We start from the raw sequence: 16,048 nt of genomic DNA, 5'->3' as shown, positions 1-16,048 counted from the left end.
GTGGAAGGCGAAACAGAGTTTTAATCAGAATTGGAAAGCGTTCAATTTGAGGTTAGTGCAGAGGCAGGGAGAGGGGCTAGGCATAGAAGGAGAAATCAAGAGGGAAAGTCTGTGTTAGGGTAAAAAGCAGAAGTGATTAAATGAAAAACAACAACATCAAGAGGAATTTCCAGCCTGAGGTGGGGGCGAGTTTGGAGTTGAGTGTATTGGCAATTTCCTGCCCTCGATCAGGTTATCAGTTTCCAGATGTGCTTGCCTCAGGCTTATTTTCAAGGAGGAATCTTCTTGGGTTGGGGGGGGTGGGGGAGCGTGCATTGACAGCTGCCTATTGCCAGTGGCAGGCAGTCAATTATATCAATTAAAGTGCCAATTGAGGGCAAACTATAGACTATCCAGATGACCGCCCCCCCCGCCCACCCCACCCCCCCACTCAACATGGTGGGAACTGAAGCCAAAAGGATATCACTAGGGGCTAGCAAAGGGCATCCTGCAAAAGGCTCAGCATAGACCTGCTGGGCTGCAAGGACACAAAACTTCCCATTGACGTGTCCCTCCTCTGCTACGATGACTGTCGTCACAGCACATTTTGAATTATTTACAGGCCTTCATAAGGCAGCCATCAACCTTAAATGGACAGAGCTCCTGAAACGTGCCTCTTACTGGTCTTGCCTCCTTGAAAACCTCCTCCAGGGGTCCTGCCACATCCACCATCACGTTCCCAACCTGGAAACCATTGAAAAAGTGGAACAAACGGTAATCATCTGAAATTTTTGGACTTAATGCTGACTTTAGAAGTTTGTAAAATGTCTTGAGCTTCTGTTGCATTTCATCGCAATACAGTTGTAGTACAAAATGAGCCTCCCAAGTGAAACTGATAATTATTTGTCCTTTCTAAAATTTACTATACCATAATTACAGCTTACAATGTAGTCTCTGCAACACTAGGAAGACCCAAATGCAGACTGGGTGGATCACTTTGCCGAGCAGTGAGAGGTGATTGGGTAGTGGTACTATTGCTGAATTAGTAAGCTCAAAGTCGCAGTGTAATGCTCTGAGTCTTGGGTACAAATTCCACTGTAACAGATTCAATCAAAAAATCTGGAATTAAAAGCTTGTGTATTGGCAGCCGTATTCTAGGAGGGCTGGTGTGGACTCAGTGGGTTGAATAGCCTGCTTCCGTGCTGTAGGCATTATATGATTCGACATAGCTATTGTTCATTGCTGTCAAAACCACCTGGTTCACTAATATCCTTTAGGAAAAAGAAATCTGCCATCCTTGTCTGGCCTGCACATAACTCCAGACCTACAGCCTTATTGTTGACTCTTTACTCTTTGGGAAATTAGAGATGAGCCATAAATGCTGGCCTTGTAACCCAGAGCTTCCAGTTAAATGTGATATTAATTCAGTGTTATCTCTCTCTACAGATGCTGCCTGTCCTTATAAATATTTCCTGCACAGATTCCCAATCCCAGCACTTTTTTTTTTGCTCCTATATCTCGCTGTCTGATTTGGTCCAAAGAATTTTTCACAAGAATTTCCTGTTATCCAACTACCTTAAAGTGCTTTCTACCCAGTGCCTGAAATCTGTGCGATCAGGGTGAGAAATACAAACTGATTGAAATATTTTTAAGGACAGCACAGAGTCTGACCCATGAAATTAGAGTGAAATCAGCTACAGAAAGTGAGATAAAGATAAATGAAAGATTGATTAGAAGAGGGATAGTAAGAAAAATTACATCTAAAAAACATTCCTCTCCCCAATTATAAACTAAAGGGTGATACTCCCTATTTTTTAAATTTAATTTTCATTATCCAAAAAGTTATTTGGCAGTAAAGAAAAATTAGCATTCCATTAAAAGTGTACGTAAACAGTAAAGGACTAGCCCTAACATTTTCTGTGAGTTTAATGTGTTGTAAAATCACTATTGTCCCATAGGGTTGATCTCTCGGTAGAGAAAGACAACTGATGGTGGTTTAACCTGAGGGTCTCCATGCTTCAGGCAAAGGGAGAGGTTGAGAAGGCAGGTCCTTCCTGGTAACCTCAGCTGGTACAGGAATTGAACCTGTGCTGTTGGCATCAGCCTGTAGCACAGGCAAGTAGGATTCTAGTTTGGGAGCATTGTTGGCATGGACTGGCTGGACCGAAGGGTCTGTTCCATGCCTCTGTGAATCTGTGACTCTATTGCAAACCAGCCATTCAGCCAACTGAGCCAACAAACCCCCAATACTATAACACAAATTCACAGCTTTCCTGTACTTTAATAGTATGTCTCTTGATCTGATTGTAGTGCAGCCTTTAAAAAGCTAAGCATCTACACCAGCAGCTTGCTGATTTATGCATTTAATGATGTATGCGCGGTCCCTCAAAGTCAATGTCCAGTTTATACTTCAGTAACAGTGAATGCTGATTGCTTCGCCTGTTTATAAACCAAAAAATCCAGACCATTAAGCCTTTGTTTCAAAAAGTGCCTTCATTTCAGGATCACTCCATCATTTGCAATGAAGCATCACAGTTGATCAATCACAACCACCTCAGCCAGCAACTGTATAACCTGCTGCTCTGCAAACCTGTTTCGACATTTGAAGCTGTTTTATAGTGAATGTTTCATGCTACAACTGGGATTGTTGCCCTTGGTAATATTACTGGATCCAGTTAGAAGCAAGATACTAAGTAGTATTGGTCACGACGGTGCTGCTGTCAGATGCATTTGTACCATGACCCTTCCATCTCTGAGTCAAGTTCCTGACTTAATGAGTATGTTACATTTGCAGTGAATCATTCGTGTGAGACTTGAATGGCGACTCTCTAGTGGGATTCCATTCTGGTTGTTTTGTCCACTCTTTGAATTGCATGAAACAAATTTAATTCATTTAAGGATCAAAATAATTACTTGTTCTAGGCATCAAGACCTTGGTGAGCCATTCTGAGGGGATTATTGCTCTTATCAAGCCAGGCATGTTTTTTTCTGAGTGCATCCTTAAAACTGGGCATACACATCATCAAAAATCCAAACAGACCAAGAGGGATTGAATGCAAGGGAAAGAAAATGATGATTACTGTGGACAAAATAATGGGTTGGGCAAGAACTGGAATATTATATGCCGATGAGGACTGTTCATTAGAACAGGCCCTTTGGCCCATAATGCTGTGCTGAACATGATGCCAAATTAAACTAATTCCTTTCGCCTGCCCTTGGTCCATATCCTTCCATTCCTTGCATATTCACATGCTTATCTAAACGTCCCTTAAACATCCCTATTGTATCTGCCTCCACCACCACCCCTGGCATTGCATTCCAGATTCCTACCACGCTCTGTGTAAAAAACTCACATCTCCTTTGAACTTTACCGCTCTCACCTTAAATGTCCCCTAGTATTAGACATTTCAACTCTAAGATTCTGACCATCAACCCTTTCTATGCATCTCATAACTTTATAGACTTCTATCAACTCTCCCCTCAGCCTCTGCTGCTCCAGAGAAAATAATCCAAATTTTTCTAGTCTATCCTTATAGCTCATATCCTCTATCCCAGGCAGCATCATGGTAAATCTCTTCTGCACCCTCTCCAAACATATCCTTCCCCTAATATAGCAACCGATATTGAATGCAATACTGGCCAAACCAAAATCTTATAAAGCTGCAACATGCCATCCTGAATCTTGTACTCAATTCTCCGAACAATAAAGGCAAGCATGCCGTATGCCTTCTTCACCATCCTGTCTATTTGTGTGGCCAATTTCAGGGAACTATGGACTTGAACCCCAAGGATCCCATTACTAGATGCATAGATTAATCATGAGGGAGTGTAGCACAAATTTATCAATGTGACAGCAGGGATGAAGAATTTGAGTTATGAAGAAGATCAACACGGACTGTTTTCTCTGCGACAATGAAGGTTGAGGGGAGATTTGATAGACATGTTCAAAATTATAAAAGGAATAGACATGGCAAAATTATGAAGGAAGATTATTTCCATTTGTAAGTACATTGAAGGCAATGGATCTCAAGAGCACTAGTTACATAAAGCAGGAGATTAGAAGAATCTTTTTTTTACATAGGGTTTTTGGACTGAAGAAAGCTTTGCCACAGTTGATGCTTTGGCATTTTAAAATGTACGAGATAATTACTGAGAGATACATGCAAAAGGATATGAGAAGAAAGCAAGAAAATAACTGTGCAAGATAGGACTAAATTTATCATAAATTTGAAGGACCAAATAACTGAAATTTCTGTGATTTTAATATCATTGCATATAGTGCACAGAGGAATTCTTTCTTTACAACTTTAAGATTGGGATCAACCCCAGTTCTGCCATGTTAATGATAATCATTTTTGAGGGATTGATTAACTCCATGTGTTATTTTATTTAAAACAATAAAACACATTATAAGTTATAAAGTAGACTTTACAATAGCCAATTGATTGCTCCTTGTGCAGCTTGCAAATCTATAGCAGGATCACTAGCAGGCCGTGTTTAAACATTAAATTTACACATTCTTTATAAAAATGGTACACATACAGCAAGTTCCACTTCTTAACGGTATCCGGAGCACATCTATAAACATTATGATATGGCTTGGGAATCTAGCGAAGATGGCTGAAGTTGCACCATCATCTACTTTTTGATCTCTGTTGTATCTGACTTAGTGTTACGGCTTAGAGGGTAGACAATGTTAATGCAGTAGACGTAATTTATTTTTAGAAATCTCTAAGGCTTCTGAAAATGTGCCGCATAGTGGACTAATGATCAAGGTAATGGCGTGGGCTATAAGGGGATACTTAGCAGAATGGATAGATGGCTGGCTGCAAAATAGAAAGCAGAGCATTGGGATAAAAAGTAACTATTCAAAGTGGAAGAAGCTGAAAATTGCAATCTCACAAAGATCAGTGCCAGGAGAACGACTCACAACTTTTATTAAAGACTTAGTCTTTGGAATCAATAACACATTTTTCAATTTGTGGATGGTACCAAATGTAGGGACAAGAGGCAGATGTGGGGTAATTGTCCTGTTTAAGATGGACTGTGACAAATGTATAAACTTTCTGAATAGGCATATAATTAGTGAATGAATTTCAATATAGACAGAAGTGTGAGATTTGTAAGAAAAATGAAGAGATCACAAGTTACTTGGAAAATAAAACTCTAAACGGCATAAAACAGCAAAGAGATGTGGCAGAACTCACCTAAATACAGATTACTAAGGCCATTAGACCAAGGACAAGGATTTGTCTTCAGAACTGAAAAGGCGAGAGGTTAGGTTAAACATGAATTTTGATTAGATCATTCTCAGTTTATAATGTATAATTCATGTTGTCATATGATAGAATAGAAGAATATATACCTGACAAAGGGGATGTGAATAATACTTCAGAAGCATGATAACAAAAAATGTGAAGTTGTGCCTCCCAGGATAAGTTAAATAGGTTGGATTTCTGTTCTCTTAAAACCTGCTAGAGATCTTTAAAATTATGGAAGATGTTGATCGAGTTGACACAGACAGAATATTTACATTCGTGGGGAAGACCAAAACTGAAGGCCATCAAATAAGAGATAGACACCAATAAATTAATGAGGAAATCAGAAGAAAGCTCTTTGGCAGAGCGGAGTGAGAATCTGGAAATTGCTTTCACAATGAGGGGATGAGGTGAATGGTTTGGGTACATTTAAAGAGATGTCACATAAGGACACGAGGGAGAAGGAAACGGAAAACCCAAAAACCCAATAATTAGATACAGGAGAAGACAAAGTGCCCATTGTGTCTGCCCTGCCATTCAATATGATCATGGCTGATCTTAAGCTTCAGTTCCATTTTCCCACCTATTCCCTATAACTGCTAAACTCCAAGAGACCAAAAATATCTCCATGAGGATTATAAGGTATAGCAGCAGAATTAGGCCATTTGGCCCATTAGGTCTGCTTTGCCATCTGATCATGGCTGATATGTTTCTCAAGCCCATTCTCCTGCCTTCTCCCTTGATCCCCTGACCAAACAAGAACCTCGGTCTTAAACACACTCAATGACTTGACCTCCACAGCCCTCTGCAGCAAGGAATTTGAAAGATTCACCAGCCTCTGGCTGAAGAAATTCCCCCTCATCTCAGTTCTAAAGGATCATCCCATCACTCTGAGGCTGTGCCCTACTACTGTCTCTCCTATTAGTGGAAATATCTTCTCCACGCCAATGAATCCAGGTCTCTCAGTATCCTGCAAGTTTCAATCAGTTGTCTCCCCCCCTCCCCCAGCTCATCCCTCTAAACTTCACAGAGTACAGACCCCCACTGTAAAGGATTTCAATAATATTTTGATGATGTTTAGACTCTCAGGGTGGGATGTTAAGAGTGCTGAGAGTATTCGATAAGAAACCATGGAAGAAGTTTGAAGTGGAGCATAAACTTCTTGGGCCAAATAGCCTGTTTCTGTGCCTTATACTGAGCGTCATTCAATGCAATTAAACCAAACAAGGAGAATGAGATTGAGACAGTAAGAGGGTACCCACCATTCATACATAGGCGTTATAAAAATGCAAACCTTTCTTCTTTTCTTTTATTTACTACTGACGGGGTTTGTGAATAGTTCTTGGAACATAGTTGCCAGCCCTAATGAAAAAGCTGATGAACCACTTCAAAAAAACTCTCAACTCAAAAACATAATGTGACTGAAAAACATTTCTGAATAAAGGGCCATGACTGAAAACATTGCTTCCAAAATGACTGATATATGTTCACTTCCTTCCTGCTGACTTAGATTTCAGGATTTTTACTGATGTTTTGGGACTGTTAGTTTATTTTCTGTTGGGGAGAAAATTAAAGTTGTGGTAGCTTACATGCTTTTGAAAGAGGAGAGATGAGCTCAGATTCATCAAAATACATCTCCTGAACTGAGATTTCTCCCTTTCCTGCAAATACTGTTTTTCCACAATTTCTAATAAATTTCTAAATGCTGAAAAATGCATTTATTCAAGAATGGTTATACACAGATAAATTTTAAATATTAAAATGTAGCAAGTTATGAGTCTTAATTGACTGGATTTTTGCACTATCAGAACTGGGAACACCCTGAGAAAAATTGTATTAACTCAACTGTCGCAGTTCAATAAAATAACAATGTAAACAATAATGAATTAAAAGCTCGCAACAACATAAAACTATTGAAGCAGACATAAAGAACATTATAATGGAAAAAAGCACTGATGTAGAGAAAATAATAAGATTCATTTGTGCAGTGTTCATCAAGTGCACAAACTTGTTACACTGAGTTTTCAAATTAACATGGAAAAACATAATAATTAGCAAAGAAATAATGAAAAGGTGAAATAAGAAAAAAAACAGAAACCAAGCAAACATTTACACATTTTCAATCTCTTATTTTCAGCCTTGATTGCCTGTTCATAAATGAACTCTGCTGTATCTCACTCAATAGGACCCAGAGCCTCTTCATGACCTCCTTTTACCTTTCCCCATTTATTCCTCTTCTCCATCCAATTTCACCCTTGCCCTGAATCACATCCTTCTTTTGTCTTACATTCACCCACTTAATGCCAATTATCCCCAGTCAGTCTGATCCTAGTCCAGTGACAAAAAGTGGAGTTATCTGCTCCCGCTGGTGGACCAGCATGTAGCCAGGTAACTGGGTGAGATGGTGGTATAATTAATCCCATTGCCCTTCCGTGCCTAAAGGCATTGAATTCTGGGTGAGAAAGCCCACGGTGAAACTGTGTGCCCTGTCCTGCCTCCAATTTGTGCACTTATTAATGAGATTAATCCAGATGGAGGTGGGTCTGTTAGCTGTAAGTGCATAGCCAGCTTATTACCTCTGGGGTTGGGTGTGGAGTCTCGCAATCAGAGTTTCTCAGTGCCTGTTCGATGGACTGGTGATTGGGAAAGATGGTGAGGGGTTTGTGGTGTTCAGTGATGACAACCTACTGCCAATCACCCTGAAACCTGTATCCCCCATCTTGATGATATTCACCCTGCACCCTTCCCTTTGACACACACACACACACACACACACACACTCTCCCTCTCACTCACACACAAACACACCCACACACAAACAGACACACACACAAACAGACACACACACACACACACACTCATACATACACACACACTCTCCCCCTCACACACACAAACACACACACATACACACACACACACACACACACACACACAGACACACAAACAGAGTCACACACACACACACACTCACACACATTATATTTTTGAATCCCTGTGATTCTGGGATTCTGATTCTTATCGTATGCCACTTATTGCATAGGCCTTTATACAATGGAAACAGACTGCTCAGCAGTCACTTCCTCTGTTATGGGACTGTGAAGGCCTAGTGGTATTATCGCTGCACTCATAAACCAGAAACACAGGGAATGTTCTGGCGGACCTGGGTTCAAATCCCACCACAACAGCTAGTAGAATTTGAATTCAATAAAAGTCTGGAATTAAGAGTTTAATGAAGATTGTGAATCTATTACCAATTGTTGGGGAATAGCCGTTCAGGTTCAGTAATGTCCTGTAGGGAAGGAAACTGCCATCCTTACCTGGTCTGGCCTACCTGTGACTCCAGACCCCCAGCAATGTTGTAGACTCTTAATTGCCGTCTGGGTAATAAATGCTGCCTAGCCAGTGACGTCCTCATCCTGTGAATGAATAATATGCAAAAAAAAGGTAGAAATTGAGGCCATTGGTGCTAGGAGTATGTGAAAATGAGGAGCAGCATTCTGTAAATTCATTAATGACTGAACACAGGGAGAGGCGGGTGAGTGATGAATAATAGTGCTACTGTTATGAGAACAAAGTTGCTGGAATAGCTCAGCAGGTCTGGCAGCATCTGTGAAGGGAAAAACAGAGTTAATGTTTCAGGTCCGGTGACCCTTCCTCAGAACTGATGGTGGCTGGGAAAATGTCAGTTTATATGCAGAAAAAAGGGGGGAAGGGAATGGGGTAGGGAGTAAATGATAATGCTACTTGTTTCCACTAACGAATATGAACCATACAAAAAGGCCCTCAAAAGCACTGGCTATTGGCTGAAAAAGATCTGAAAGAGAGCATTTATGCTTTGGCTGTGTTTAATATTGAATAATTTACTAACATTGATCCAGGGCTTTTTGATGTTAGAAAGAATAAATCTGCAAGAACAACTGGCATTTATGTGGCACATTTAACATAATAAAACATCCCATGGCACTTCAGCAAGGCTCTATAATACAAAATGTGACACAAAGTCACAAAAAGAAAAATTTGATTGCTGTTTGATGAGAGGCAGAGCAAATTGTGTTTGTATATGGTGGAGTTTAGAAGAACGAGAGGTGACATCATGGAGACAAACAAGATTATGAAGGGACTAAAATAAAACAAAGAACTGAGGCTGTTGGAAATCTGAAACTGAAACAGAAAGTACTGAAGAAACTCAGCTGGTCTGGCAGCATCTGGGGCGGGAGAAACAGAGCGAGTGTTTCGAGCCCAATGATCCTCCTTCAGAACTGGAGCTTCTGAAGAAGGGTCAGAACAATAATTCTACTTTATCTCCACTGATGTGACACAGTGGCTCAGTGGTTAGCACTGTTGCCTCACAGTGCCAGGAACCTGGGTTCGATTCCACCCTCGGGCAACTGTCTGTGTGGAGTTTGCACGTTCTCCCTGTGTCTGCATGGGTTTCCTCCCACAGACCAAAGATGTGCAGGTTAGGTGGATTGGCCATGCTAAATTGCCCATACTGTTCGGGGATGTGTAGATTAGGGGGATGGGTCTGGGTGGGATGCTCTGAGGGTTGGTGTGGACTTGTTGGGCCGAAGGGCCCATTTCCACACTGTAGGGATTTTATGCTGCCAGACCTGCTGAGTTTCTCTAGCAGTTTCTGGTTTTTGTTTCAGATTCTTAAGGGACTTGGTGAGGTAGACAATGAGATATGCTGAGGGAATTTGAAACACAGAAGCACAGTGTCACGATAAGGACCTGATCAATTAGGAGAGGGCTTTTTCATCCAAATGGTACAAATCTGTGAAATTCTCTGCTCAGGAGGGCTGTGAGAGCTCCATTTTTGAATATGTTTAAGGCTGAGACAGATTTTTCATTTCTCAACAAATCAAGGCATACAGGATGTGGGAAGGAAAGTGGATTTGAAGTCTAAGATCAGCCATGATTATATTAAATTATGGAGCATGTTGAATGTCTGGATGATCTGCTCTTGCATTCTTGTGTTACCAGGACAAATGGCCAAAAATGTGGTCAGAGAACTAGGTTTTTGGGAGTGCCTTGAAAGAAGAAAGTGAGGTGGAGAGGCAGAAAGATTTAGAGATGCAGCTCCCAATTGTAGGGCCTAGGTAATTGAAGATTCAGCCACCCATTGTGAAGTGATTAAATTCAGGGGTGCATGGGTGACTCCAATTGGAAGAGGACTACCCGGGGGCTGGTGAAGTTTACAGAGATGGAGAGGTGAAGCTAGGAAGGGATTTATAAACAAGGATGAGAACTTTAAAGTTGTTGCATTGCTAAAGTAGGAGCCAATCTAGCTCAGTGAACAGAGTTGTGGTTTTAGTACAGGTTCATGCATGGACACAGAGTTTTGAATGAACTCAGATTTACAAAGGGTAGAACGTGACAGGTTAGCTCGAAGTGCATTTCTCGAGGAAACAAAGACATGGACAAGGGTTTTAGCAACAGAAGAACTGAGGCAAGAATAGAGTCAGTTTGTGTTACAGAGGTGGAAATAGGAAGACTGTGATGACATGGATATATTGTTGAAACGTTTCCTCTGGATCCAATATGATACCAAGGTTGTGAAAGTCAGGTTCAATCTCAAGTAGTTGCCAGGACGAAGAAGAAGTCAATGGTTAGAGAATTGGGTTATGGCAGGTTCCAAACAAAATGAGTCTGACTTTAACACTGTACAAGTGGATAGGTTGTAAACAGTTTCAGTAAGGCCCAAATGGCTTTGGTCTTGCCAACATTTCATGATTTGAATGAAGGAAGTGAACGTCCTATAGGTAAATTTGCGGATGATACAAAAATAGATAGGAAGGCAAGTGATGAAGATGACACAACGAGTTGGCAGAGGGATACAGACAGGTTAAGTGAGTGAGAAAGAAACCTTGGCATTTTCTCATAATGTGGGAAAATATGAGGTTATGCACAGGAAGAATAGAGGAGCTGAATATCATTTAAATGGAGAAAAAAACACAGAAACTACTGCACAGAAGGAGTTGAATGTCCTCAGGCATAAAAGCCTTGCATATAAATTCATTCAGAAAGCAAATGAAATATTGGCCTTTATTTAAAAGGGAGAGATGTATAAAAATAGGAAGTTTTGCTAAAATTATACAAGGCAGCAGTTAGACCACACCTGGAATACCGTGAACAGATTTTTGTCCCATTTCTAAGGAAAGATGTATTAGCATTGAAGGAAGTCCAGTGAGGGTTCACGAGGTTGATCCCAGGTATGGAGGGGCTGCCTTATGAGGAGAGATTGAGTAGATTGGGCCTGTATTCATTGGTGTTTAGAAGAATGAGGGGTGATTTTATTGAAATATATAAGGTCCTCCTTGTGGGAGACCCTAGGACCAGAGGGCATAATCTCAGAGTAAGGGGGTCATCCATTTAAGGCAAAGAGATGAGGAGGAATTTCTAATCTCAGATCATAGTGCACTGTGGAATTGTTTATTACAGAGGGCTGTCAAGGCTGGGTCGATAAGTACATTCAAGGCTGAGGGGACACATTTTTAATCAGTAAGGGAATCAAGAGTTACGAGGGAAAGGCAGGAAAATAGAATTGAGGATTGTCAGATCAACTGTGATCTCATTGAAAGGCAGAGTAGGCTCAATGGGCTGAATGGTCTACTTCTGCTCCCACACTGTATGGTCTTAGTTAATTTGAGGAAATTTCTGCTCAATCAGCACAGGATATTGCATAAGCTGTTCACACACTCACATCCTCCATGTCACTGGCTACTTTAGCACCTCTTCTATAATACAAAATATTTGTTTGTGGATCAATACTTCCCTCGTCTTTTTTCTTGGTTATAATTTATAAATTGTATAAATGAATTGTCATCTGTTAACATTATCAGATGCAACTTTCTTGAAGCTTAAGGGCTCAATTTTTAATTTGAAAATCTAATTCATCCAACTATTATACGGATTTTCTATTTAGTCATTTCAAGTCATTAGTAATAGTTTACCTTGCAGACTCTGACAAATCAATGTTTATAATAACAACTATTACTTGTCGAGAATCATAGCAAGTGGCTAAAAAGAAAAGACTGACTAAAGGAACAAAGGAGAGAAAAAGGAGATGAAACATAAATTATTGGAGAAGCTCAGAGGGTCTGGCAGCATCTGTGGAGAAAGAAACAGAGTTAATATCTTGAGTCCAGGATGACTCTAGTTTTTTTCAGATGTCATATATTCATAATAATTTTTATTTTATTAACCTGGGGATGATTGGTAGTCCCAAGGACCATTGCACTTAACTTTGTTGTGGAGGTGCCGGTGTTGGATTGGGGTGGAAAAAGTCAGAAGTCACAAAACACCGGGTTACAGTCCAACAGGTTTATCTGAAATCATAAGCTTTCGGAGCGCTGCTCCTTCATCAGGTGAAGTTACTTTGTTGACCAGAACCGAGGAATCTTGAAAAGCCATAGTTTTGTCATGAGTCGTGTTGATTTTCAGAACGATACAAATTTAAAGATTTTAATATGGATTTAAAGTGTGATAAGATATCATAAAAAAAAAGATGATGTGCAACTCCTCAGTTGATGTTAAATTAACTGCAGTTTTTTTTTGTATAGGATTCATCAAGAACAACTACATTGGTAAACACTGTAAGATTTAACGCTGTATTAATCCACAAGCTGATGGTACGAAATGTAACCCATGAAGTACAATCATTGACCTGACAGATTATCAACAAATTGATCCCAATGTTGTTAATGAGAAAATTCGCTGACCCACGAAACCACTCCTTGATAATCTGTGTTCTCAAGGTGAAGGTGGTAAAGAATCTGCAGTTTGAATTGAATAGCCTGAGAAAGCTGCTTGCTAAATAAGAAATGAACATCAGCCTTGCTGGAAAAAAAAAGTTCAGTTGCATGTGAACATCCTGTCCAAAAATCTGTCTAAAACAAACCTATATAATACATGTCTTCTCTTCCTAACCTCCTGCCTCACCTTCTATCTGTCCACAAGGGGCCATCAAGATAGATGGCAGGAGGACTTACACTGTGACCCTGCACAGTCTGGGATGTCAGAAGCTCCCAGAAGCAGATGGATTCTATTTGACTAATATCCTCCTGAGCAGGCTATGTGTCCATAGGCTCTCCTGATTGTTTGTAGAGAATAGCTGCGAGAATTAATGTCCTAAAGTAGGCCACTAGGTGTTTATCAAGTTCCTGTTTCTAACCCTTTATTCCAATGCAAGTCACTACCAATGAGTGGACCTGTTCTGGAAAAGTGCCACACATTGTTCTCAAGAGGGATATTAGCCAGCATGTCTCCAGCGAGTTCCTCCTACAGTCTACACAGATCAGACATTGAGTTTTATGAAGAATGATACGCACTGTATCACTCCACATTGGAGCACACCGGTTGTAAGACACACTGCACAAACCAATATTGCCTTAACCTTCACAAAATGAGTGCAATCAGCTTTGTTTTTCAATAGCCAAACAATGTAATAGCCAGATAAAAACTGCCTCAATGAGGTACCAGCCAGTGATTGAAAGTTTCCCTGGAGTCTCACTACCTTGTCCAAAACAATGTCCTCCACCGATTCTCTTTGTTGTAAATTTTCTCTTCCTTGCCAGTTATTTTTTGAAATTAGAAGCAGATCACAGGACTATTGGTCGCTAATGAGCCTGTCTATCTTTCGCATAATCTCACTCCCTTTGTGCTCAGCGATGCTTTAGGATCAAACAGCTTGTCTGAGTGAGTCACCCTTCCCACAAACAGCTCACAGCAAGAAACGTATGAAAAAACCTCAGAAGAATTTAAACGGAAAAATCGGTCCCAGCCTCGGGGCTGCGCAGACATAGACTATCAAAGTGATATAATGATAGGCAGCTGTTCTGAGACAGTGTGGAAGGTGGGATTCAATTTATGATATGACCTATAATACTGCTCTTAAGGCCTGTGAACAATATGTCATCCCACCTTGTAGAGAGGGCCACTTGAATTAATAAAACCTGCCAGTGCCAGATTTGTGCCTCAGAAGGTAGGGTGTGGGCTGTGATCATCAAATAAACATCTGTTGCCGGAGAAGAGGAAACCAGTTGCTTGCGGACAGCATTGAGCCAAATTAAATAACTGAGACATAGAATGGACTTCTGTAAATAAAGCTTTTGTCTTCATGTTCTACGCCAGGCCTGAGCACAAGTGTAGAGCTTTACTCCCATAAAGTACTGGAGGAACACTACCCAGTTGGATGTGCCATGTTTCAAATGAGATAGTAAACTGAGGCCATACTGTTATGGGCCAGACCAAACAGCCTCAAAACCCCCTCAAACCCCACTTCTTTCTGAAGAAGGGTCCAGACCCGAAACGTTAGCTTTCCTGCTCCTCTGAAGCTGCTTGGCCTGCTGTGTTCATCCAGCTCTACACCTTGTTACCCCTCAAAATATATTAAGAATGTAGCCTAGATCCTAACTTTTTCTTATTTTAAGGTTAAATATAAGGTGTTGCGTTCCAGATGCAATTTGATCAGTCAAACTATTCAACATTAAGAAAAACACAATTTATTTATACACTCTAGATAAAACACAACAAAAGAAATAATCAATGAAAAGAATTGGCTTGGCCCATAACTCTACTGGAAAACTTAACAGAATAATGGATAAGTTAACTACTAACCAGTAACTGGTCCAATACAGTAACATCCTATAAAACCACCCTTGGGAAAGGCAAATTCAGAAAACAGATTGTCTCACATGCAACTACAGCAGCTCAGGAGGAAAAACATCAAGAGAAAACTCTGGGAGAGCATAGCAGGGAGAGATATACTGCAGCAACAGACCCAGCAACTACCGCTATTGAAAAACTAAGAAACTAAAAATCCTGGTTCTGTGGCAGTTTGACCACACCCATTCTGGCTGCTTCTGTTGTTCCAACTTTAAAAAAGACGAAGACCTCATTGGCTGTTTACTTCGCCGGGTCTCAAGAGACATCTCGGCACCTCTGTCTTAAAACCTTTCCTTTTAAAAAAGGACAAAATAGACCTCTTAAATCCATAGTATCATCACAATACCCGAAGTTCTGAAGAAGGGTCACTGGACTCAAAACATGAACACTGCTTTCTCTCCATAGATGCTGCCTGACCTACTGAGCTTCTCCAGCAATTTCTGATTGTGTTTGAGGTCTCACCTGCCTGTTCAGGTCAATATGAATATCACTGGCATGATAGATAAAGCATCTGATGTCAGTGTGAATTGGGATGCTATCAGAAGATTTCACGTTTGAGTTCTGCTGGAACTGTTTTCTGCAGATGAATCTGTTAGAAAAGTTCTTGTTGCATAAGTGGTATTGTCTGTAACCCTGGTCCAGGAGGTGTAGGTTCATGTCTCACCTGCTCCATTAATAAATGATCCCATGGCAATATTCTAAAGAACAGCTAAGCTATTCTGGTGTCCTGGCCAATATTTATCCATCAATAAATGTCACAGAAAGAGATTAACCGGTCATTATCACATTGCTGTTTGTGGGAGCTTGCTGTGTGCAAATTGGCTGTTGTGCTTCATACTACAACAGTGACTGCACTTCAAAATTACTTCGCGGGATATTAATTCCTTTTAAATTTCTAGTGGGCATGAAAAGTGTGATCAAAGTGTATGTTTTAATCCTACAGCTTTCCTTGATTAACTTAAAGGATTAGGCATTACTTATACAAAACTTTCCCTCAGGAAATTAAGGAGATGGCATCAAGTCTGATATAGGTAGCGCATGTAATAGCTGCTTGTCCTGAATAACTTATCCTCACTCTGTGCCTGATTATGTTCCAGTGTAATTAGAATTGCCAACACTCTGGGACTGTCCAGGAATTAAAG

The sequence above is a fragment of the Rhincodon typus genome, chromosome 31 (genome assembly GCF_021869965.1).
Source record: "Rhincodon typus isolate 14 chromosome 31, sRhiTyp1.1, whole genome shotgun sequence".
Taxonomy (NCBI): domain Eukaryota; kingdom Metazoa; phylum Chordata; class Chondrichthyes; order Orectolobiformes; family Rhincodontidae; genus Rhincodon; species Rhincodon typus.
Note: the sequence above shows the minus strand (reverse complement) of the source record.